At 42.6% G+C, this 24174-nt stretch overlaps 3 long non-coding RNA genes across 3 annotated transcripts in view; all 3 read left to right on the top strand.

The window, feature by feature from the left end:
- Positions 1-9566, top strand: part of LOC309500729 — a 51139-nt gene extending 41573 nt beyond the window's left edge. Inside the window, exon 6 of the long non-coding RNA XR_014206672.1 lies at positions 9233-9566. This is a non-coding gene — a long non-coding RNA (uncharacterized lncRNA). The remainder of the gene's footprint in view (positions 1-9232) is intronic.
- An 848-nt stretch (positions 9567-10414) lies between these two features.
- Positions 10415-13343, top strand: LOC309501277. Its single transcript, XR_014206844.1, has 5 exons — positions 10415-10483; positions 10596-10928; positions 11440-11594; positions 11742-12921; positions 13080-13343. It is a non-coding gene; the product is annotated as an uncharacterized lncRNA (long non-coding RNA).
- Positions 13344-22073: 8730 nt separating this feature from the next.
- LOC309500242 lies at positions 22074-23553 on the top strand. Its single transcript, XR_014206510.1, has 3 exons — positions 22074-22633; positions 22695-22933; positions 23055-23553. It is a non-coding gene; the product is annotated as an uncharacterized lncRNA (long non-coding RNA).
- Positions 23554-24174: the final 621 nt, after the last annotated feature.

Genomic DNA, 24174 nt, shown 5'->3' with positions numbered 1-24174 from the left:
TGATAAAGCCAGGCCGAATAGAAGAACTCGATATTGGTATGCTTTGCCCCCGAAAGCAAACCTCAGGAACTTCCAATGACACGGACGGATGGAAATATGCGTCCTTGAGGTCTATCGTGACAAACCAGTCCTCGGACCTGATCTGTGGCACGATTTGTCTCAAGGTTAACATTTTGAACTTGAGCTGCATGGCTGACTCGTACAGAACTCGAAGATCTAAAATGGGACGCAATCCCCCGTCCTTTTTTGGAACTATGAAGTACCGGCTGTAAAACCCGGTTTCCCTGTTGGAGGGGGGTACATATTCTATGGCCCCTTTCTCTAACAGAGTGTTTACTTCCTGTTCCATAACCAGAACCTGCTCGGGGCCCACCACTGTGGGCAGGACCCCCATAAACCGCGGTGGGCGTTAATAGAATTGTATCTAATACCCTTTTTCCACGGTCTGCAGGACCCAACGAGAAACATTTGACAGTAGCTTCTACTAGAGGTACCAGTCTCTCGAGACTGGTTTCTGGATTTTGTTGCTGTTGAGTAGTCGGTTCGTCGCCCTGTAACGGCGCACCGGCAGGGAACGACCAAACAGACTGCTCCAGCACCCTCCTCAGAGGGGGCGGGCATCCCGAGGCCACTACGTTTCCGGGTGGACCTTGAGATATGTGCTCGCCGGAGACCGCTGCACCCTGTAACACCGGAGGCGGCAGGGTTGGCAGAACGGTCCCCTGAGGGCACCGAAGAGAGACGGCACCGTATTTTTCTCCTGCTGTTGAGTAGTCGGTTCGTCGCCCTGTAACGGCGCACCGGCAGGGAACGACCAAACAGACTGCTCTAGCACCCTCCTCAGAGGGGGCGGGCATCCCGAGGCCACTACGTTTCCGGGTGGACCTTGAGATATGTGCTCGCCGGAGACCGCTGCGCCCTGTAACACCAGAGGTGGCAGGGTTGGCAGAACGGTCCCCTGAGGGCACCGAAGAGAGACGGGCACCGTGAAAAGAGGTGTTAACCGCTCTGCTTCGGGGGGACTACCCTCATTTGTCCTGAGCCCTCAGACATCAGGACTTTTTCCCAGCAGCCTTCTTGGCGGTAATAACGGTCCGCAGATCCGTTTTACCCCTCGAAGACTGCTGGGTTTGAGAGCGCCCTCCGTGTCCCCGAGATTTTTGTGGGGGAGCACGAGAGGACACACTCTGTTTTTGAGTGGCACGATGTTCAGCGCTCTTTTTAGAGGAGTGAGGCTGCTCCCGCTCAGCAGCCTCAATGAAAGAACGGCGGGGGAGAAGTTTTTGTAATGCAGCTGCCTGTTTAGCAGCTTCCTGAGATTTAGCTACCGCACTGTTTACTGCATCACCAAATAAACCAACAGTGGAAACCGGAGCATCTAAGAGAACGTGCTTTTCTTTCTCTTTTATATCGCTCAAATTGAGCCACAGATGCCTCTCAGTGGCCACCAGGGCTGCCATAGACCGCCCGATTGATTTAGCGGTCTCCTTGGTGGCCCTGAGAGACAGATCTGTGGCTCTGCGTAGTTCAGCCACTGTGTCAGGACCAATTCCCCCGCCCTCCTCTAAATCCCCCAATAATTCTGCCTGATAGGCTTGCATAATAGACATCGTATGCAGACACGCTGCAGCTTGACCAGCGGCTGCATACGATTTATGAACCAGAGATGATGTGAATTTTACTGGCTTAGAGGGAAGTGAAGGAGCTTTCAGGGAAGATGCCGTTGCTGGAGAGAGATAGCTCGCAAGCGTCTCCTCCACCTTCGGCATCTCCCCATAACCATATTCTTTATATTTGTGAATGGAAGAATAGTGGGATGTTTGTGGTGCATACACTCTGTATGAAACCGGTTTTCCCCACGATTTCGACACCTCGGTGTGGAGATCGGGGAAAAACGGAAGGCTTCTTCGCTGAGGCTGTGTACGAAATGGCAGGAAGCGTTCGTCGAGCTTACTTTTCGAACGAACGTCCTGCCTATCCTCTGGCCACTCAATAGATAATCTGTGAACTGCTCTCGTGACAACATCGAGCAATTCCTCAAAAGCGTGAGACTGAGGTGGCGAATCCTCAGACTCAGCTTCAATACAAACAACGTCCAACTCCTCAGAGCTGGACAATTGCAGTATTGGTGCCTCCATCGGGGGGGAAGAAACCGCAGCGCGTGCTTCCACACCCTGATGAGAGGCACTGGATCTATCAGAAGGATGTTGAGATAAGGCAGAGCCCGTCTCAACATCCACTGATAAATCCATTTGTGAACCCCAGGTCTGAGATCGACGCCGTGCCTCGGCAGCGGCGGGACCCAAGCCCTGGGGAACGTGATCGGGATTGAACCGAGCCAAGCGGGATCGGAGCGTATGCAATGGAAGCGCCTCGCAATGCACACAGTCACCACCCTCGAGTGCTGACTGGGCATGCTCCTCACCCAAACAAACAACACAAAGAGTGTGAGTATCACCTCCCGTTAAATAACGCGGGCAGGGATGGACACACACTCTAAACTGCTGCTTGCTCGCCATACTGAATATATATATATATAATATAGACAGACAACACCAAATAACAAGGACAGATTCAACACAGAGCGCAACTGAAGACTCAGAAAGCTTTCGTTTTCTGTTTCGGGCCGGCTTTTATAGCTTCCTGGTACGTGACGTCACCCGCCTCTGACGTTCCGCCACACCATTGGACTGATTTTACATGTGCTTCAAGACGTCATCACGCAAAGCGTTCCCATAGCGTCAGTTTTCGACGCAACGGGAGTTCCCTTGAAAGGGAACTGAACATTTAGCGTTGTCAGGCTTTAATTTGTGCTTAATGGATAAAACAACGGCGCTGCGCACTCAGCTGCTCATAAACATGGCTGCTATAAACTTGACCTGCCACAATATGGTGCTGTTTTCGACACTCTAGTCTAGATGCTTTGAATCTTTTCCCGAAACGTTCAGGGGAAAGCCTAAGTGCTTCATGAGCAAGCGGGAAGGAAGTCGACCGTAAGTTGAAGCCGGCCGCGTGCCACCATCTTGTAGCAGAACTTCACCTGCTGTTAGCATCCCATTGACTCCCATTCATTTTAGCGTCACTTTGACAGCGAATAACTTTTACATCTGAGGCGTTTGAAGACTCCATTTGTCCATTATTTATTTCTAAAGAAACACGACAATGTATAAAATGCTCCATTACCTTGTAGCTTACGTTATGGCCCCGTAAAAACAGTTTTTGTAAAAGTAGGCTAACGATTACGTCATAACCACACGACTCTCTGTCGCACAGTAGAGAGATTACCGTATTGACGGGAGGAGAAGCTCGCGGGCAATCGGGAAGACGTGGAGGCAAAATGACAAAATAATTAATCAGAATACCTAGCAAAAGTTTCTCCTGCTCCTAGCTCATGGACACCTCCTACTCACGATCTCCGTCTCTGCAAGATTCGGAAGGGAATGATTCAGATTTCTTATGCCACAGCCACTAGAAGACAGACGGGTTGCTCACGTCACATCTACGTCGTCAAGCTCAGTTTGAGTCTGCGCGTCAGGAACGGAAGTCCTAAAAAATCGCTGAAAATGGGCTTCACTTGCCTCAATTGAGTTCCAATGAGATGACTCTGTCCATTTCTTATACTGTCTATGTTCATGAGGCTTCATTTGCCCATCCCTACCACGCAGTACGAGCGGAAACCGAGGGTAACGCGGATATGACGCAATTGACTGGCGACTCCCAGCTCACCCCTGTTCTAACGCCCCGTTTCCTTGGTTAAAATCGCAATTTTCTCACAATTTAAAAATAGTTGGAAACATTTGGGATATTGTAAGTAATCAACTTAACAAAATATATAACACTGGCCTTGAGATTTTGGGATATTTTAATGCAAAATTCTTACATATTGTACCTTTAATTGTTATTTCTCTGCACAAAGATCAGTTATATAGCCTATATATAGCCTATATATTTATTTTTTTTATATTTTTTTTTACAGTTGATCTGATGATTATATATTCAGTTTGAAAAACATATATGTATCTTCATTTAAATTAACCCTAAGGAATAGCCTAATCCAGCATCTCTGTTTCTCCTTTCACACAGAGAATGTTGAAGCAAATACAATAAACCCACTGACCTCAGAGAAGCAAGTCACAGGAGACAATGTTACGCTGTGCTGTGATAACAGTGCTATTGTTAACACTTTGCAGTGGTATCGACAATATTTTCAGGATCTCAACTAGAGTTTCTCATTTTTGTCACTGAGCTCAGAACCCAGTCAGAGCCTGCACTTCATCTTTCATCTGTGGCTGATAACGCAATAAACACGTGAATCTGAGCATCTTTCAGCAGAAATGGAAGATTCAGCATTGTACTATGCCTTGGGAAATCTAACAGCATCATACAAAAACCTCCCATGCCATCATCCAAGAAAGACGAATATTCAGACATTTACTTCATCCTCTTGCTAAATGCATCACCTGAATAGCCTCAATGGAATAGCCTCACTAGCCACACAATACCCTCACTTTTACTGGAACAAATCACATCATGCATATTCACGAGGTTTACGTCTTCCCAGAAAGGCTCAACTTGACCGTATTTTGCCAGGAGGTGGCGCTCTATGACTTAAGGCCAATTTATACTTCTGCGTCGGGTTCGTGTAGAAGGTACGGCGTAGCATACGCATTGACGTGTACCATACGTCGTACCCTTCACCGTACCCTGACGCGCACCTCCTCAAAAATGTAACTACGCGTCGCGGCGACGCGGACCGCAAGATCTGTGATTGGTCGGCTGGATAGCATCGCGTTTCCTCCTACGCATTTCCGGAATGATCTTCTGCACTCTGCACCGCCCGCCCGCCATTTTTAAATTCCGAAGATCAGTGAAGAGCCATGGAAACAGACCAAGTGACCGAGAGATTGCTTGAAGAAGTGCGGAAATACAGCCATCTGTATGACTCCTGTCCTTCAGTCGCCATTGCTCGTAGAAACCTAAACTCAAAACAGCCGCGAGGAATGTAAACACAGTGGAACTGGAACATTAAAACCCACCCGCGCCAACTAGCGTTTCGGCGGTGTAACTGCAGAGCAACACAGACATTCGCAGAAGTATAAATGCTCACGACGGCGTCGCCTACGTGCGTACCCTACGACGTACACTACGGCGTACACTCGACGCAGAAGTATAAATTGGCCTTTACACTAGACAGAAAAGACTTTATCACTTGATTATTTTAGTCTGTTCTCTAACTCCAGTTAATTTTAAGTTTTATCTTACGAAATAATTATGCAGTTTTATTCTGTAGGTCTTTTTTTATATATTTGTGCAAATCAGATTTTGACCCTGATATACTTTGTCTGATTAAAGGTCGGTGATTCAAACGTTTGACATTTGATCTGTAAGATATTGTCAATTAGTTCAGATACTAGTTCAGTTTCAATAGCATTTGCTTTACATGTGAATTTTAGTTGATCATAAAAACTTTAAACTCTCTCTTTACCCATCTAAAAGCACTGAGTAAACTGAGTTTAGCTAAGAGTCTAGTCTGATTGTTTGTTCCCAAGGTTAGGCCTACTATAAAAACATAAATGTATATTTTAGACATATTTGTTGATGATAAAAATATTCCAAGTTCAACTATATATTTCAATCTATAGTCAGTGTTAACAAGTATTTAATTATATTTTAGCATATGCTCATTTTTAATTTTACACTCATTCCAAACTGTTGATTATTATACATTTTTTTACAATCAAAGGTTCTCAGATCAATGATCATTAAACACTTTTCTTACCCATATTCTCCTGTAGGGAGGAGCTACATGATACACATTTTTATTACTCAGCTCCTGTACTATTTGAGTTACTTATATCTAAGGAAGAAATGTGCAGTTGATTCACATTATTTTTGTCCTTTCACTGGTCAGATGTTGTTCCTGGTCTTCATCATTATTTCTCTGCTCAAAGGTCAGTTATTTTTTTATTTATTTTTTAATCCAATGATTATGTAAATTCTGTGTGAACAACATGCATCTTAATTTATGAAATAATCTAGCATTGTTGTTTCTTCTTTCACACAGAGAATGCAGATGCAAATACAATAAACCCATTAATCTCAGAGAAGCAAGTCACAGAAGGAGACAATGTTACCCTCTCCTGCCAATACAGTAGTGTTTACATCTCGCAGTGGTATCGACAATATCCAGGATCTCGACTAGAGTACCTCATATTTGCCACTGAGCTTAGTGGCCAGTCAGAGCCTGCACTTCGGCTTTCATCTGTGGCTGAGAGAGGATACAAACGTATGCATCTGAGCATCTTTTCAGCAGAAATGGAAGATTCAGCATTGTACTACTGTGCCTTGGTGCCCACAGTGACTGTAAACACTCCAACACTGCACAAAAATCTGGCATCATCTGTGAGTATGAAATGATTGACAATAGGCAATGGCTGAAGAAATGAAGTAAATTTGATTAATCACAGTATTTCTCAATATTCTCTGGTTTTATTTCTCAATAAAACATACAATCTGTGTAGTTCGATTATAGAACAAATGACACATATGAGTGGTTTTTTTTTTTTGTGAATCAAAAATGTTCAATCAAATTAGTCAAATTATTTGACAAATGAGTCCTTTGTAGTTAATCAAGCACATATCTACATCTAACTAACTGAGAGATTAATTTGAATAAGTGTCATTCAATTCTTTATGATTCCCATTTCCCAACCGTACTGTTGGAGGTAGAATAAAACTTCATATTTCGTAATCCTTCAAAGCTGCCAGAAGGAGGAGCTCTATGAGAGTGTGTTTTTTTTCTTCATTTCTGACTTCTGAGAATGCTGTCATTCTGTGAGTTAAAACAACATTATGCAGGTCTATTTTCTTTTGTTCCTTTCAGCACTCGCAGGTCAGACTGTTTTACGTTTCATTTGAATTCTTCATTTGAATTTGCCAGTCATTCGCATTTAAAATGATTTAAGGGTTTAAATTTAAGTGACTACATTTTTCTTCTTCAGGAAACTCTCTTGGTGATCTAATAACTTCTCATGGTCCTGGAAAAGAAGCTCAAGATGGTAACAGTGTTACTCTCTCCTGTAACTACAGTGGTGCTGTTTACAATCTACTGTGGTATCATCAGTACCAGAGATCCAAACCAGAACTCCTTCTCTCCATCACTGAATCTGGAGATCCAGTTAAAGCAGATCCATCAGCCCACTGGTTTTCTGCTAAAGTTGACAAACACAGAAAGCTCATGGAACTGGAAATCAGCCCTGCTAAAGTAACAGACTCTGCACAGTATTATTGTGCCCTGGAGCCCACAGTGACAGTGAAAGAAAATAATTGTGCCAGAAGGCGGAGCTTAATATCATGATGTAGAAGCATTTTCATCTGAAGGTTGTCAGAATTCAAAGGCATCCAGTCTGAATGATACTCTTGATACTCTGAATGATAGTCTTTCAGATTCTTCTTCAGATATCTGCTATCATGATTATTTTCACTCTCCTCAGTTTTTTGTGGACATTTATTGGTAAGATAATGTTTTTTTTTTCTCTCCAATCTAGACCAGTTACTTTTTACTTATTTACCGCTATACTTTTTACGGTTAAGTTACTGTTTGATTTATCTAACCAGGTGTTTATTCTCAATTTATAGGCCACACAGAGGCAGATGGAATAAAACCCTTGTCAGGGGATGAAAATAAACTTGTTGGTGACACTGTTACTCTGTCCTGCAGTTACAAAGACTTTACGGGTACTGTAGATAACTTACAATGGTACAGACAATTTCCCAGATCCAATCCGGAGTTCCTCCTTTACATCTTCCCACGTGGAGAAATGGGTGATAGTCCAGACAGATTTTCTGCTGAAGTTCGTCAAGATATTAAACGTGTGGATCTGAAGATCTCCTCTGCTGTACAGGGAGATTCTGCCATGTATTACTGTGCCCTGAAGCCCACAGTGACAGGAAATCTAACAGCATCATACAAAAACCTCCCATGCCATCATTCAAGATGAAGCTCTAAACACTTGCTTCATCTGGTCTTAAATGTCAATGCATCATCACCACAATAGTCTGTCCTTTTCCTGAAACAAGTCATAACAAATACATTCATATAGTCAAAGGTTTACAGATCTCCCATATGACTGAAATTGTACAGAAAACTTTGAACTGTTTTGCCAGGAGGTGGCGCTGTATGACTGTATTCATTTTGTGAGTTTTTCCAAAATAATTATCTTGCAATATGTGAGTTTTATCTTACATGCAGATTAGTTTGCTGTCATTTTAGTTTTTGCGCAGGTCAGATTTTGCCTTAAGACTGATTCTTGTCTGCTCAAAGGTCAGAGATTGACATGTTTACATTTGAGCTGCAAGATATTGTTAGTTTGCTTTAGATTTAAGTTTACTTTTGTTCATTTAATTGGTTATTCCCAAAAGCCAGCACCCATCAATACAGCAAATTTTTTGCCTACAAGGTATATTTCTTTAGATTTTTATTTTATTTTTATATGTATATATATATATATATATATATATGAAGAGTTCAGATGCAAAAGCCTCTAAATGCCATCTGAAATTTTCTCATAGAATGATCATTTTTATCAAGCTCGTATATTTAAATTCAATAATTTCACTTAAATGGCAATGAAGATTACCTATTAATTGTCATTTAAGTGAAATTACTGAACTTAAATATACAAGCTTGATAAAAATGATCATTCTATGAGAAAATGTCAGATGGCATTTAGAGGCTTTTGCATCTGAACTCTTCATATATATAAATATACCAGATATTGTATTCTGGCAGAGGGAGGAGCTACATCATTCACATTTTGTATTACCAATCACCTGCTTATTTGAGCTAGTTCATATTTGGAACAAATGTGCAGCACTGATTTTCATAGTCATTTTTGTCTCTTCAGGTCTGGTCAGGTCTTTTAAATTTGAGAGAAAAACATCCCATCAGAACAAAATAAAGTGTCAGCAAGAGGGTGGAGCAAATTCACAAAGACTTGAATGTGTGAAAGGCTGATTCAGTTGAAGTATTGCTGCTTCGTTATCTTTATAATCATTCTTCATCAGAAACCATCATGTTTCTCTTTTGTTGGATACCACTGTCATTATTCATAGGTAAATCATTTCTTATATTATTTTTGTTTATTTAAAAAAACATTTTATGTGGTATATTTAATAAAATAGAGGCTTTAGTATCAGTTTAATAAATATATATGCCTTTTGTCCATTGCAGGAAGATCCTTTGCTGACACAATACAGCCATTGTCTTCTGAAAAACATATTTTCAGAGGTGACAATGTGACCCTGTCCTGTAACTACAGTGGCCTTGTATATACCCTGCAATGGTATCGGAAATATGTGGGATCAAGACTGGAGTTCCTGATACTTGTAAATGAAAATTCAGAGTCTTCTGAGCCTTCTCTTCGTCTGTCAGCAAAAGACTCAAAAGACAAAAAACAAGTGAATCTTACGATCTCTTCTGCTGAGGTGTCAGACTCTGCTCTGTACTACTGCGCTCTGAAGCCCACAGTGACAGAAAGCCCAGAAACACTGTACGAAAACCCTGATTCCAGTCATGTGCCTTTGTGCTGTTACTGATTTTACAGTTCAGTTTTCAGGTGTTCCAGTAATTTCCATGTGCATACACACATTTTAGTTTGTCTCATTTATAAGAAAGCTTCAATAACTTAAAATTAATGTTTTCTAATTTTTTTAAATTTTATTTTCTTTTGATTCATTTTTCTACAAACCAACAACTGAAAAATCGAATTTTTTAAGAGGTTAAGTGCTCACGGAAGAGATGGGTTTTCAGCTGTCTTTTGAATGTTGCCAGGGATTCTGCATTCCGGATGAGGGTGGAGAGAGCATTCCACCAGCATGGAACTGTGAATGAGAATGTTCTGGAAAGTGATTTTGTGGCTTTCTGTGATGGAACCACGAGACGTTGCTCATTGACCATATGACAAATCATAATCATAATATGACAAATCATATTGTTTTAGTCAGTCAGAGTCTGTCATATATGCTGCTCTGTGCAGTGTGCACTTAATATATTTTTGGAGCTTGCAGATGATTTATCCCAACATTAATTAATAAATAAAGTGATACTGCTTTGCAGGCGTGATACAAAATAAATAATTGACTCAAAATAAAAATCCTGTATATATACTCACCCTCACGTTTCTCCAAACCGAAATTTAAGTCCATTAAAATTTGGCGTTCACCAGTTGTGTACATCAGACACTCTACACCATATAAGGAGAAGAAGGCGGAGCAGAAAACAACAGCACACAAATCTCATATAGATTTCACTTAGATTTGAATGTAGGCCTATGAAAGTGAATAAGATTTGAGAACTTACAGTAGAAAAGTCTCACAGGTCACAGGGTGTGGCTACAAAAGAAACACAGAAGGCACTTGCTCTTTCTCTATCCCAATATTAGGATGCTGTTTTTTTACTTCACAGTCATGGCACTTCTTTCAGGTGATTGATTTATATTTATTTCAAAGCTATAAATGTTGTCTTTGAGCATATACAAATATTTTTCCCGATGCTGAATTAATGTGAGTTTTTTCTTCTGTTGTTGTATTTCCAGACAGTGTTCTTGCAAATGCAATAACATCCCAGTCTACTGAAAAGCATGCTTTAGAAGGAGAGAAGACAACTCTTTCCTGCAACTACAGTGGAACCACTATTAACAGTTTTCAGTGGTACAGACAGTCTTCCAACACTGCCCCTGAATTTCTCTTGCAAGTTTTTGAAAGTTTGGGACAACAGCAGAAGGACCGTTATGTTGCTAAAGTTCGAAATGAAGAAAAAAAACTAAATCTGGAGATCTCCAAAACTGAGATAGCAGACTCTGCAATATACTACTGTGCCCTGGTGCCCACAGTAACAGGAAACCCTTCTACACTGTACAGAAACCTGAGTACGATCCTCATTTCAGAAAATATCTGAACAACAACACCTCTCCCGCAACCATGCAAAAGATTCAAATATGATACTGCAAGTTCATATCACAAAACTGTCTCAATCTGCTGTGATCAACAAGCTTTAAACTGACCCTTCAGTGTTCTTAAACTTGCAGGATTTGTTTTCTTCCACAGAATTATTATTTTATTACCTATGTTTTCTTTTCCATTTTGACAAACTACACAATGTGTGTCTTATGCCTTTTATTACCATAGCATAGTGTGCAAGATGTCCTTTTTAATAAATGGAAGTGCATGATGCTTTAAAAAAAACAAAAAAAACAATAACCATTACCCATTTATAAATGTATTCTAATAAACTTTACATCTAATAAATTAGCAATCAAAATGTATGTGTGTGTGTGTGTGTGTGTGTGTGTGTGTGTGTGTGTGTGTGTGTGTGTGTGTGTGTGTGTGTGTGTGTGTGTGTGTGTGTGTGTGTGTGTGTGTGTGTGTGTGTGTTTTCAGGTAGAGGAAAGACACATGGGACAGAGGGTGGAGCTCTCTCACAAAGTGTTTAATGTGCATGAGGCTGTCTCAGAATCACTCCAATTTGCCATCACTCCCTCATTGTAGACCATCCATCATGTTTCTCCTTTGTTGGATATCATTTTTATTTATAGGTAGGTGTTTTCATTTTTAAAAGCTTGATAAAGATTTATAAAATCAAAATGTAGTATATGTAGCAGCATTAAGTGGAGCAATTTAAACGCCAAAATAAGTTTTCTGTTTAATGAATAAAGATGCATGTCCCTTTTTTTTTTTTTCAGGAAATTCCTCTGCAAACACAATATACCCATTATCCTCTGAAAAGCATGTTTTCAGAGGCCAAAATGTGATTCTTTCCTGTAATTATAGTGTTGATGTAAATAATCTGCAATGGTATCGTCAGTATCCTGGATCTCGACCTGAGCACCTCATTCTCATCACAGAGTATTCTCCACCTGATCCTTCACTCCGTCTGTCAGCAAAAGCTACAAAAGAAATCAAACGTGTGGATCTGGAGATCTCCTCTGCTGAAGTGTCAGACTCTGCTGTGTATTACTGTGCTCTGGTGCCCACAGTCACAGGAAACACTAGAACACTGTACAAAAACCTGTGATATATTCAATCAGATTTAACATGCATTTGAAAGCCTTAGCATTAAAAACTTGATGTTAAATACTAAATAAAAATGTTCAGTTGTGAACATTTGTCCAGTGTCTTTCAATCAAACAGCAGAAACACCAACTAAAAATGACCAAATAAATACAAGTGAACAAAAAAACACAGAGGCATAATGTATTATCATTATTACACAGTGGTGTCAAAAAGTCTGAGACACTATAGTGAAAATACCTCTTTTCTATTTTTTTGTTTAATTTAATACAGTTATAATACTTTTTTCGGTGATGTCCAGCATTATTTCAGAATATTCCAAAAAGCACCTTGTACTTCAGTGGAAACAGGAAAATCTGATCTTTGCATGGTCAGTGTCACAAATTTGTTTATTTTATTAGTGACCCAGAAATGTATTTATTTTTCAGATTCTTGGAGCCTATTGTATAATGAAGCTGAAACGTTTGAAGCAGTCATTCAGAAGCAGAAGCTGCTTCACTGTAGTCATTTATGACTAAACTATTCCACCTGCTACTCAATCTTTTAAGTTCATCTTACATTAGTCACTGAAAATAACTGTATTCATATTTATACAGTAAATCTTTCACCATAGAAAACAATTTCCTTATGAATAGTCTCAACAGAATATAAGTCTGCTGTTGCTCACTTCCTTGCCACAGGGTGGAGCTCTGAAGCCTGTTGTTAGAAAGCAGCTCAAGTTAAATGTGATTGACTCAAGGTTGAGTGTAACACTTAAAGCATTCAGTGACTCGAGTCTCGAGGTTGAGTGAATTCTATACTGAACAATGGCCAGGTTTACTGTAGTCTTGTTTGTATTTTCACTGCTTAAGGGTAAGTAATACTTTAATTCTGATTGTTGTATTAGTGTCAACAGCAGCTGACCAAACATGTAACAGTAGCTTAGTTTGTTACACAATCTGTATCAAGTATTTAACAGTTCTGTTGAACAGTAATTACTTTAATAGATTTTCTCTCTTCTTCTTTTACAGAGAGTGCTGATGCATATACAATAGAATCTCTCTCACCAGAAAAGCATGTTTCAGTTGGAGAAAGTGCTATTATCTCTTGCAAATACAGTGGACTTGGGCCCAGCTTCCAGTGGTATCGCCAATATCCAAGATCCAGACCAGAGTTCCTTATTTTTCATACAGAGACTGGTGTTTCATCCGAACCCACTTTACGTCTCACAGCGATACCCAAAAAAGAAATGACAGAAGTGGATCTGGAGATCTCTTCTGCTGAAGTGAAAGACTCTGCTGTATATTACTGCACCCTGGTGCCCACAGTGACAGGAAACACTAGAACACTGTACAAAAACATAAAACATTAACACATCTTGTATTATACAAAAATTGCATCCAGCACACACCAGCATCCAATCACCTACAATAAATTATTGATGAATAAAACGCTGTCGGGTCTTTTCATTTTGAGAAAAAACAGCCCATCAGAGAAAATAAAGTCTCAGCAAGAGGGTGGAGCAAATTCATAAAGACTTGAATGTGTGAAAGGCTGATTCAGTTGAAGTATTCCTGCTTTATTATCTTTACAATCACTCTTCATCAGAAACCATCATGTTTCTCTTTTGTTGGATACCACTGTCATTATTCATAGGTAAATCATTTCTTATATTATTTTTGTTTATTTAAAAAAACATTTTATGTGGTATATTTAATAAAATAGAGGCTTTAGTATCAGTTTAATAAATATATATGCCTTTTATCCATTGCAGGAAATTCCTTTGCTGACACAATACAGCCATTGTCTTCTGAAAAACATATTTTCAGAGGTGACAATGTGACCCTGTCCTGTAACTACAGTGGCCTTGTATATGACCTGCAATGGTATCGGAAATATGTGGGATCAAGACTGGAGTTCCTGATACTTGTAAATGAAAATTCAGAGTCTTCTGAGCCTTCTCTTCGTCTATCAGCAAAAGACTCAAAAGACAAAAAACAAGTGAATCTTACGATCTCTTCTGCTGAGGTGTCAGACTCTGCTCTGTACTACTGCGCTCTGAAGCCCACAGTGACAGAAAGCCCAGAAACACTGTACGAAAACCCTGATTCCAGTCATGTGCCTTTGTGCTGTTACTGATTTTACAGTTCAGTTTGACATCTCAATAAATAATCCAAAAGCTTCTTTAAGTTTTATTTGTGTGGAAAGCTTTAATGATGTTTGATTTCAATTTCTTAAAATGGAGAAAAAAATGTGCAATGGATCTTCACATGAGGTGTTCCAGTAATTTCCAGGGACTGGAACAGCAGGATTAACAGGTACGTAACATTCGGTAATAATCTGACAAGGAACAAAGGAAAGGAAAGCCTAGAAATAGAGAGTCTAATCAGAGAAGGTGGGAAACAGGTGTAGAGAGAGGTGATGAGAAACAGCTGAGAGCGAATGAGATAATGAATGAGAATGTGTGTGCGTAAACGGAAGTAATGATGAGTGTGACCAGAAGAGGGAGGAAGAGTGTAAGAAGAATACCAGGATCATGACAGCAAGTCCTTGGTGATTCATGAAGGCCTGAATGTGTTTGTTTTCATCCAGAAGAGGGTGTTCTTCTCATTTCTGTAGTCCTCATGTACACACAGAGCTCAAGACTCATCATCTTGATCAAATCTTGCCACAGGGTGGAGCTCCAGACTTAAATCACAGTGTTCCAGTGAAGAAAAGACACATCTGAGTTTATTTCATTCCATCATGCTGCTCTGTGCACTTGTAATATTATCAGTACTAGCAGGTGAGATTCATTTATTTTATTTATCACCACATCTTTTGATTTAAACATGTTAATATTACATTTATCTGATCACAGTAGTGAATTTAGTATGTTTTTTTTCCTCAGGAGACTCTCTTGGTGATCTAATAACTTCTCATGGTCCTGGAAAAGAAACTCAAGATGGTAACAGTGTTACTCTCTCCTGTAACTACAGTGGTGCTGTTTTAAATCTACTGTGGTATCGTCAGTATCAGAGATCCAAACCAGAACTCCTTCTCTCCATCACTGAATCTGGAGATCCAGTTAAAGCAGATCCATCAGCCCACTGGTTTTCTGCTGAAGTTGACAAACACAGAAAGCTCTTGGAACTGGAAATCAGCCCTGCTAAAGTAACAGACTCTGCACAGTATTATTGTGCCCTGGAGCCCACAGTGACAGGAAACCCTTCTCCTCAGTACATAATCTTCCTGCAGATTAGCCATGCTTTTCATTGATGTTTAACAAGTATTCTGTGTGTTTCTATGACTGAATTAGCCGTCAGTAACTGTAAGGCCTGCCAACACAACATATTTCCATAGAGAATACACACACAAGTGGGGGCAGTGTCGGTGCCATGAGGGACCCTGGGGGCCCTTCAGTCACTGTGCCGCCTTACTTCTAGTCTTGAAAGTAATATATCCACATAATCTAGCATTTCCAACACTCCTTAAGATTTCTTACCAGACATATTTATTTGAAGCTGGTGATGTTTATTTTTCAACACAAATTTGCCAAAAACCTTATAAACTGTATTAATTTCCTTACAAGTGGAATCCTGAACACATAAAGAAAGGCCAGGGAAAATAAATCTAGTTAAACCTTCTTCCTTCAATAATAGGACTCTGCCTAAAACAGACAGATCTCTCTCTCTGTAACCAAATATCAAAAATGTATTTTGTTGTCTTCACTTTCTCCACAGCAGACTTCTACCTGACAGTCAAACCTGCATTACGTCACAAAGTGTGGACTCGGAGGAAGACCGCAAGGGCTTAGGGTTCCATTTGGGACAGGGCCTAAAGACAGAAGTACAAAAGTAAATAATTGTGCTAGCAGAGGTGTAAAATACTTGAGTAATTTTACTTTATTACTGTACTTAAGTATTTTTTGGGGGATTTTTACTTTACTTGAGTACAATTAAAAATCAGTACTTTTACTTTATTACATTTTTTAAGAAAAAAAAGTACTTTTTACTTCTCACAATTTTATTTATAGTCAGAAAGTACTTCTTTTTTGGAGATTACTTCGTTCTATTTTCCCTTGCTATTACCAAACCAATTGAATTGCGCTCATGCCCAGTTTAATTTAAATGTCATTTATTCTGCCAATGAGATTCATTTTCACATTCCATGAAATTGGTCAGACATGTTTATTGGTCCTTTGGAAGTGACTTCATGCATCTATAGAGAGCCTAAGTCCCTCCCCTTCCGGTTGACCACCATGGGACCTTATTTCGGAAAAATATTGTATTAGTCAATGGTCAATGGCGAGAAACAACAAATATTTTGATCTCGTTTGAATTGTGCCCTGAATTACACATATGATGTTTGTCAATTTAAAAGATACATTTTAAAGTCAAGAAAGTCGCAGTTTGATGTAAAACTGTTGAGGTATAAGACTGTGAAAATACGTAATTACAAAGACTACAAACCCAAAAGGCGCACGTGACGTCATACCTTTTCTCGCAATGAATGAAGCTAACTTTACTGAAGCTAATGTCTGTCATTTTTTCTATAGTCTTACGTTATAATTGTAACGTTACGCCGTCATGCCTGAGTGTTTTGTACCAGACTGCACGCATACGAGCAACGGATGGTGACGTAGGCCTACATAGTGCGAGACGAGAGATGTAGTTCATTGAGCGATTTTCACATAAAACGTCTCGGGTTATGACTATAACCCTTGTTCCCTGAGAAGGGAACGAGACACTGCGTCGTTGAAAACGACTCTTTGGGGACGCTCCCTTAGCGTGCGTCTCTGAAGTATGAATGAAACTATTCCAATCCTGATTGGTGTTGCGTCATGACGTAACATGTGACGGCATAACCGGATGCATAAAAGTGACGCTGGCACACACACACATTAGCCTCGCGATGAAGCAAGCCGCTCTCAGGCATTGAGGGGCGTGGCAGGACGACGCAGTGTCTCGTTCCCTTCTCAGGGAACAAGGGTTATAGTCATAACCCGAGACGTTCCCTTTCGAGGGAACTCGCACTGCGTCGTTGAAAACGACTCTTTGGGGAACGAATGCCCACTAGGCCACGCACCGAGAAAAGGCCTGCCCTAGGGTGAAACTGATCTCAGGCACCCAACTAGGACGAGAGCACACGTGCGCCAGGCGTACTAGGGAGGTGCAGACTATAAAACCTGATAAAAGTGTGCGGGGTAGCCCAACCGGCTGCCTCACAGATCTCCTGAAGGGGCACTCCCGAGAGGAGGGCCCTAGAGGACGCCATGCCTCTAGTGGAATGAGCCCTTATGGCCAAAGGTGAAGGCAAATTGCGCACCTTGTAGGCTGAGGCAATAGCCTGAACAATCCAATTACTAATAGTTTGTTTGGAAGCAGGGAGCCCCTTTTTAGGTGACCCAAAACACACTAACAGTTGGTCCGACCTCCTCCAAGAAGAGGACCTCTCGAGGTAAATGCTCAGGGCTCTGACAGGGCAGAGCAGATGGAGCCTCTCTTCTTCCGCCGACACATGAGGTGGAGGATGAAATGCCTGCAGGACCGTAGACCGTGCCGTGTTAGAAGGCACCTTAGGCACATAGCCAGGTCTCGGGTGTAGAATGGCCTTAACTCCGCCAGGGGCAAACTCCAAGCAAGCTGGTGTTACTGCCAGAGCTTGAAGATCTCCCACCCTCTTTAGAGAGGTAATAGCCAAGAGAAAAGCCATCTTGAACGTCAGGTCCTTGGGCGAGGCCGACTGCAGGGGTTCGAAGGGGGCCAGGGATAACCCTTCGAGAACCACGGCCAGGTCCCAGGCAGGAACCCTGGACCTGGTTGTCGGTCTCATCCTCCATGCACCACGGAGAAAACGAATGACCAACTGGTGCCTCCCCAGAGGCCCATCACTTAATGGTGCATGGAATGCCGCAATGGCAGCCACGTACACCTTCAGTGTGGAAGGGGAGAGACCCGCAGAGAAACGATCTTGAAGAAACTCCAGAACTGAAGCCACCGGGCAGTTAACTGGATCTAACTCATGTTCTCTACACCAAGTGGAAAACACATTCCACTTGAGGCCATATAATCTCCTAGTAGACGGAGCCCTGGAGCTAAGTATGGTTTCAACCACCCCGGCTGATAGACCAGCATCTAGGTACCGAACCCCCTCAGGGGCCAGACCCACAGTTTCCACAGCTCTGGACGAGGGTGGAATATTGTGCCCTCTGCCTGAGACAACAGATCCCTCCTCAGAGGAATCTGCCACGGCGGAGCTATCAGGAGTGAAATTATGTCTGAAAACCATACTCGGGCCGGCCACAACGGGGCTACCAGAAGAAGACTGATGCCCTCCTGACGGACCCTCTCCAGGACTCCCGGGAGCAGAGCGATCGGGGGAAAAGCATACAGGCGTAGCCTCGGCCAGGCCTGTACCATGGCATCCAACCCCAGTGGGGCTGGATGTGTGAGGGAGAACCAAAGTGGACAGTGGGACGTCTCTCGAGACGCAAACAGATCCACTTCCATTGGTCCAAACCTCTCCCATATCAACTTCACCACCTCTGGGTGAAGTCTCCATTCCCCGGGCCTCAGCCCCTGCCTCGACAGGATGTCTGCTCCCTGATTCTGAACCCCCGGAACGTACATTGCCCTGATAGACAATAGTTTCCCTTGGGACCAAAGGATAATCTGATGCGCCAATCTGGATAGAGGGCGCGATCTGAGTCCTCCTTGTCGGTTCAGATAAGCTACCACTGATGTATTGTCCGATCGTATCAGGACATGGTAACCCTTGACGTCTGGGAGGAAGCTCCTCAGAGCTCTGAACACAGCCAACATCTCCAGGCAATTTATATGCCAAGAATGATGATGGTCCTGCCACAGACCCCTGGCAAAGCGGCCGTCCATGACCGCGCCCCAGCCAGTGAGGGAGGCATCTGTCGAAACGGTTTTCCGGCGACATGACGCTCCTAACACTGGCCCCTGGGACAGGAACCAAGGTTTCTTCCATATTACTAGAGAACGAAGGCATCTGCGCGTTACTCTGATCATACGGAATGGATTCCCCTTCGGGGAAAACCCCTTGGCTTTCAGCCACCACTGAAGGGGCCTCATATGTAGAAGGCCCAAAGGTATAATGTTGGATGCCGCTGCCATGAGGCCCAGCAGTCTTTGAAATTGCTTTACAGTGATGGCCTGGCCTAGCCTTATCCTGGACACCATCGACAGAATGGACTCTATACGCGCAGGAGACATCCGTGCCCGCATCGTAATCGAATTCCACACCACGCCCAAAAACGTTGTGCTCTGAGATGGTTCCAACACGCTTTTCTTTGTGTTGAGTCTCAACCCTAAGTTCTGAATGTGGCCAAGGACGACATCTCGATGCCGAACCGCCATTTCTCGAGACTGGGCCAAAATGAGCCAGTCGTCGATATAATTCAGTATGCGGATGCCCTGAAGTCTCAATGGAGCTAGTGCTGCATCCATGCATTTGGTGAACGTGCGGGGAGAGAGTGCTAGGCCGAACGGAAGAACCCGATATTGGTAAGCTTCGCCCCCGAAAGCGAACCTCAGGAACCTCCTGTGACATGGAAGGATGGAGACATGAAAATAAGCGTCCTTTAGATCTATCGTGACAAACCAGTCCTCGGATCTGATTTGATTCACGATGATGGGAATAGTGAGCATTTTGAACCTGAACCTCCTCAGAGAACGGTTCAAATGTCTCAGATCTAAAATTGGCCTCAGCCCTCCATCCTTCTTTGGAACTATAAAGTACCGGCTGTAAAACCCGGACTCCCTGTCTGAAGGAGGGACACGTTCTATGGCCTCCTTTAACAGCAGAGTTTGCACTTCTTGTTCCATCACCTGAGCCTGCTCTGGAACCACTGTAGTGTGCACCACCCCAGAAAACTTGGGGGGGCGGTGCCCGAACTGCAGTCTGTATCCCAATTTTATTATACGCAGGACCCATGCAGATATGTTGGGAAGATGATACCATGCCTCTACAAAATCTACTAAGGGAACCAGCCTCTCGAGGCTGGCCTCGGGTGTTTTCCGAGCACTGTTCTCGACTTCCTGAAGCGAAAGATCGGCAGGATTTAATCGATACGGTTTTCGTGACCCTAATTGATGCTCGTTTTCTCTTTTTTGACACGAACGACCCGGTGTGCGTTCGCTGGAAATTGATGCGGCCCGAAGCGTCAGAGACGGCGGAGAACTCACATCGATTTCCCGAGGGCTCCGCTGCGAGAACAACCTCGGTTGCTCTGCAGCGGGGGGGAAAGCCCTCAGAGGTCCTACTACTCCAGTTAGGACCTCTTTCCCGAAGCCCTCCTAGCCTGAAGGACGTCTCTCAAGTCGCCCTTCTGGCCGGAAGACTTCTGCTGAGAGCGCTTCCTCTGTTGCCAAGCTCCCGAAGGAGGGGCTCTAGAGGCAACACTCTCTTTTTGCTCCTGGCGGTATGAGGAGCTGGATGACGGCTGGGGCTGATCTCTTTGCCCCACCCTACTCGACTTTGATTTAGATTTACGGGGGAGGAACTGCTGAAACGCCGCAGATTGTTTCTTCGTCTCCTGGAACCTGTCGACGACCGAAGTAACTGCGTCGCCGAACAGGCCAGAAGACGAGAGCGGCGCATCAAGGAGAAAAGATCTATCCTTCTCCTTGATGCCTGATAAATTCAGCCACAGATGTCTCTCCGTGGCTACCATAGCTGCCATAGAGCGGCCGATAGCGCGGGCCGTCTCTTTAGTAGCCCGGAGAGACAAATCTGTGGCTTTACGAAGTTCGGCTATATCTTCAGGTGTTGGTCCCTCCCCCTCATCCAAGTCTTTCAGCAGGTCGGCCTGGTATGCCTGCAAAATAGCCATAGAATGCAGACATGAACCAGCACGACCTGCCGCCATATAAGCCCTTCCAACCAATGCAGAGGTATCTCTGCATGGTTTACTGGGCAGCGCCGGGGCTTTAAGAGAAGATGCCGCTTCAGGAGAGAGGTATCCAGCAAGTGCCTCCTCCACCTTTGGCATCTTCCCATAACCCATATCCCTTGCCCCTAACACATTACTATAATCAACCACTGCAGGATTATAGACACGGGACGAATGGGGTTTTTCCCACGATCTCGAAATCTCCTTGTGGAGATCGGGAAAAAACGGTAAACCCCGGCGCTGCGGCTGTGACCTATGCTGCAGGAAACGCTCATCTAATTTACTTTTCACTTGCGTTCCCTGCTCATCTTGTGGCCAGCTAATATTGAGTCTGGCCACAGCACGAGTCACAACCTCAATCAGCTCCTCATACGCATGACCATGAACCGGCGAGTTTCGTTCATGGTCATCCGCCTCGATGCTGAGCACATCCACTTCCTCGGAAGCAGAGAGCTCAAGCATCGGTCCCTGATCACGGGCAGAAGAAGCCGCAGCGCGGGCTTCTGCACCACGAGCAGGAACCTCAGGATCCTCAGATGAAGAATGAGAAAGTGCCGCAGCAGTCTCATTCTCATCTGCAAGATCCTTCTGCGATCCCCACGAACTCAATCGCCGCGCTGCCTCAACAGACGCGGGACCAGAGCCGTGGGGAGCGCGAGCCTGACCCTGTTCATTAAAACAAGCCAGGCGGGAGCGCAGCACTTTAATTGATAGTGCTTCACAGTCGCCGCAAGCAGCTCCCTCGAGAGCTGCCCGGGCGTGCTGCGCTCCCAAACAGGTCACACACAGCTGATGTGTGTCCCCACCCGTGATGTATCTAGGGCAGGGGTGCACACATTGCTTGAACTGTTCACTCGCCATAATATATATATCACTCTTTCACAGACAAACAACACCAAATAGAACGTACAACAACAGAGAGCGCTTGCTGAAGAGCGAAAGCTAATGTGTGTGTGTGCCAGCGTCACTTTTATGCATCCGGTTATGCCGTCACATGTTACGTCATGACGCAACACCAATCAGGATTGGAATAGTTTCATTCATACTTCAGAGACGCACGCTAAGGGAGCGTCCCCAAAGAGTCGTTTTCAACGACGCAGTGCGAGTTCCCTCGAAAGGGAACTAATGTTACTCTTCTGTTTTATGACAAACTGGGACTTTCTTGACTTTCATAATTATCTTTTAAATTGACAAACATCATATGTGTAATTCAGGGCACAGTTCAGACGGAATAAAAAGATAAGTTGTCTCTCGCCATTGACTACCATACATTTTTTTTTTTTTTTAAATAAGGTCCCATGAGCCGGAAGCGGAGGGGCGGGACTTAGGCTCTCAATGCACAGCACCTTGACCTGGAAATTAGAGAAATTATAACAGTCAATCAGTGGAAGAAAATGGAGGAAGAACGTGATTCAGCTGCGAACCCGTGGCCGTACCGTAGCGAATTCTTTTCTTTTAGTGTTAAAAGTATGTTTAGTGGATTGTTTAAAGCATGTTGCATACTGGCATTAGATAGTAGTCTTATAGTTTGATAATTAAATACAAACAGTTCTAAAGCAGGATAAAACCTTGTATGTGGTTCATTCACTTCATGTTTTTAGAGATTAAAAGCTTAAACAAGAATCTCTAGTTTTCATTCTTGCTTTTACTTTTACTTCTTTAATACTCAAGTACAATTTTAATGTGGTACTTTTTTTACTTTTACTCAAGTACGATTCTGGCCAGATACTTTTACTTTTAATTTGAGTAAAATTTTCCCTCAGTACTTGTACTTTCACTTGAGTAACATTTTTGAGTACTTTTTACACCTCTGTGTGCCAGAAGGCGGAGCTTAATATCATGATGTAGAAGCATTTTCATCTGAAGGAGGTTGTCAAAATTCAAAGGCATCCAGTCTGAATGAAACTCAAGTCTTTCAGATTCTTCTTCAGATATCTGCTATCATGATTATTTTCTCTCTCCTCAGTTTTTTGTGGACATTTATTGGTAAGATAAAGGTTTTTTTTCTCTCCAATCTAGATCAGTTACTTTTTACTTATTTGCTCTGCTTTTCACGGTTAAGTTACTGTTTGATTTATCTAACCAGGTGTTTATTCTCAATTTATAGGCCACACAGAGGCAGATGGAATAAAACCCTTGTCAGGGGATGAAAATAAACTTGTTGGTGACACTGTTACTCTGTCCTGCAGTTACAAAGACTTTACGGGTACTGTAAATAATTTACAATGGTACAGAAAATATCCCAGATCCAAGCCGGAGTACCTCCTTTACATCTTCCCAAGTGGAGATATGAGTAAAGATAGTCCAGACAGATTTTCTGCTGAAGTTCGTCAAGATATTAAACAAGTGGATCTGAAGATCTCCTCTGCTGTACAGGGAGATTCTGCCATGTATTACTGTGCCCTGAGGCCCACAGTGACAGGAAATCTAACAGCATCATACAAAAACCTCCCATGCCATCATTCAAGATGAAGCTCTAAACACTTGCTTCATCTGGTCTTAAATGTCAATGCATCATCACCACAATAGTCTGTCCTTTTGCTGAAACAAGTCATAGCATATACATTCATATAGTCAAAGGTTTACAGATCTCCCATATGACTGAAAATGTAAAAATTTTACAAAATAAAATAAAATTGTAAAAATTTTGAAAACATTAATTTTAAGTTATTGAAACTTTCTTATAAATGAGACAAACTAAAATGTGTGTATGCACATGGAAATTATGTGAAGATACATTGCATATTTCTTCTCCATTTTAAGAAATTGAAATCAAATATCATATTAAAACTTTCCACACAAATAAAACTTAAAGAAGCTTTTGGATTATTTATTGAGATGTCAAACTGAACTGTAAAATCAGTAAGAGCACAAAGGCACATGACTGGAATCAGGGTTTTCGTACAGTGTTTCTGGGCTTTCTGTCACTGTGGGCTTCAGAGCGCAGTAGTACAGAGCAGAGTCTGACACCTCAGCAGAAGAGATCGTAAGATTCACTTGTTTTTTGTCTTTTGAGTCTTTTGCTGATAGACGAAGAGAAGGCTCAGAAGACTCTGAATTTTCATTTACAAGTATCAGGAACTCCAGTCTAGATCCCAAATATTTCCGATACCATTGCAGGGTATATACAAGGCCATTGTAGTTACAGGACAGGGTCACATTGTCACCTCTGAAAATATGTTTTTCAGAAGACAATGGCTGTATTGTGTCAGCAAAGGATCTTCCTG

This window comes from Leuciscus leuciscus, assembly GCF_965113295.1.
Source record: "Leuciscus leuciscus genome assembly, chromosome: 6".
Classification (NCBI taxonomy): domain Eukaryota; kingdom Metazoa; phylum Chordata; class Actinopteri; order Cypriniformes; family Leuciscidae; genus Leuciscus; species Leuciscus leuciscus.
This window is presented reverse-complemented; position numbering and strand designations above follow the sequence as displayed.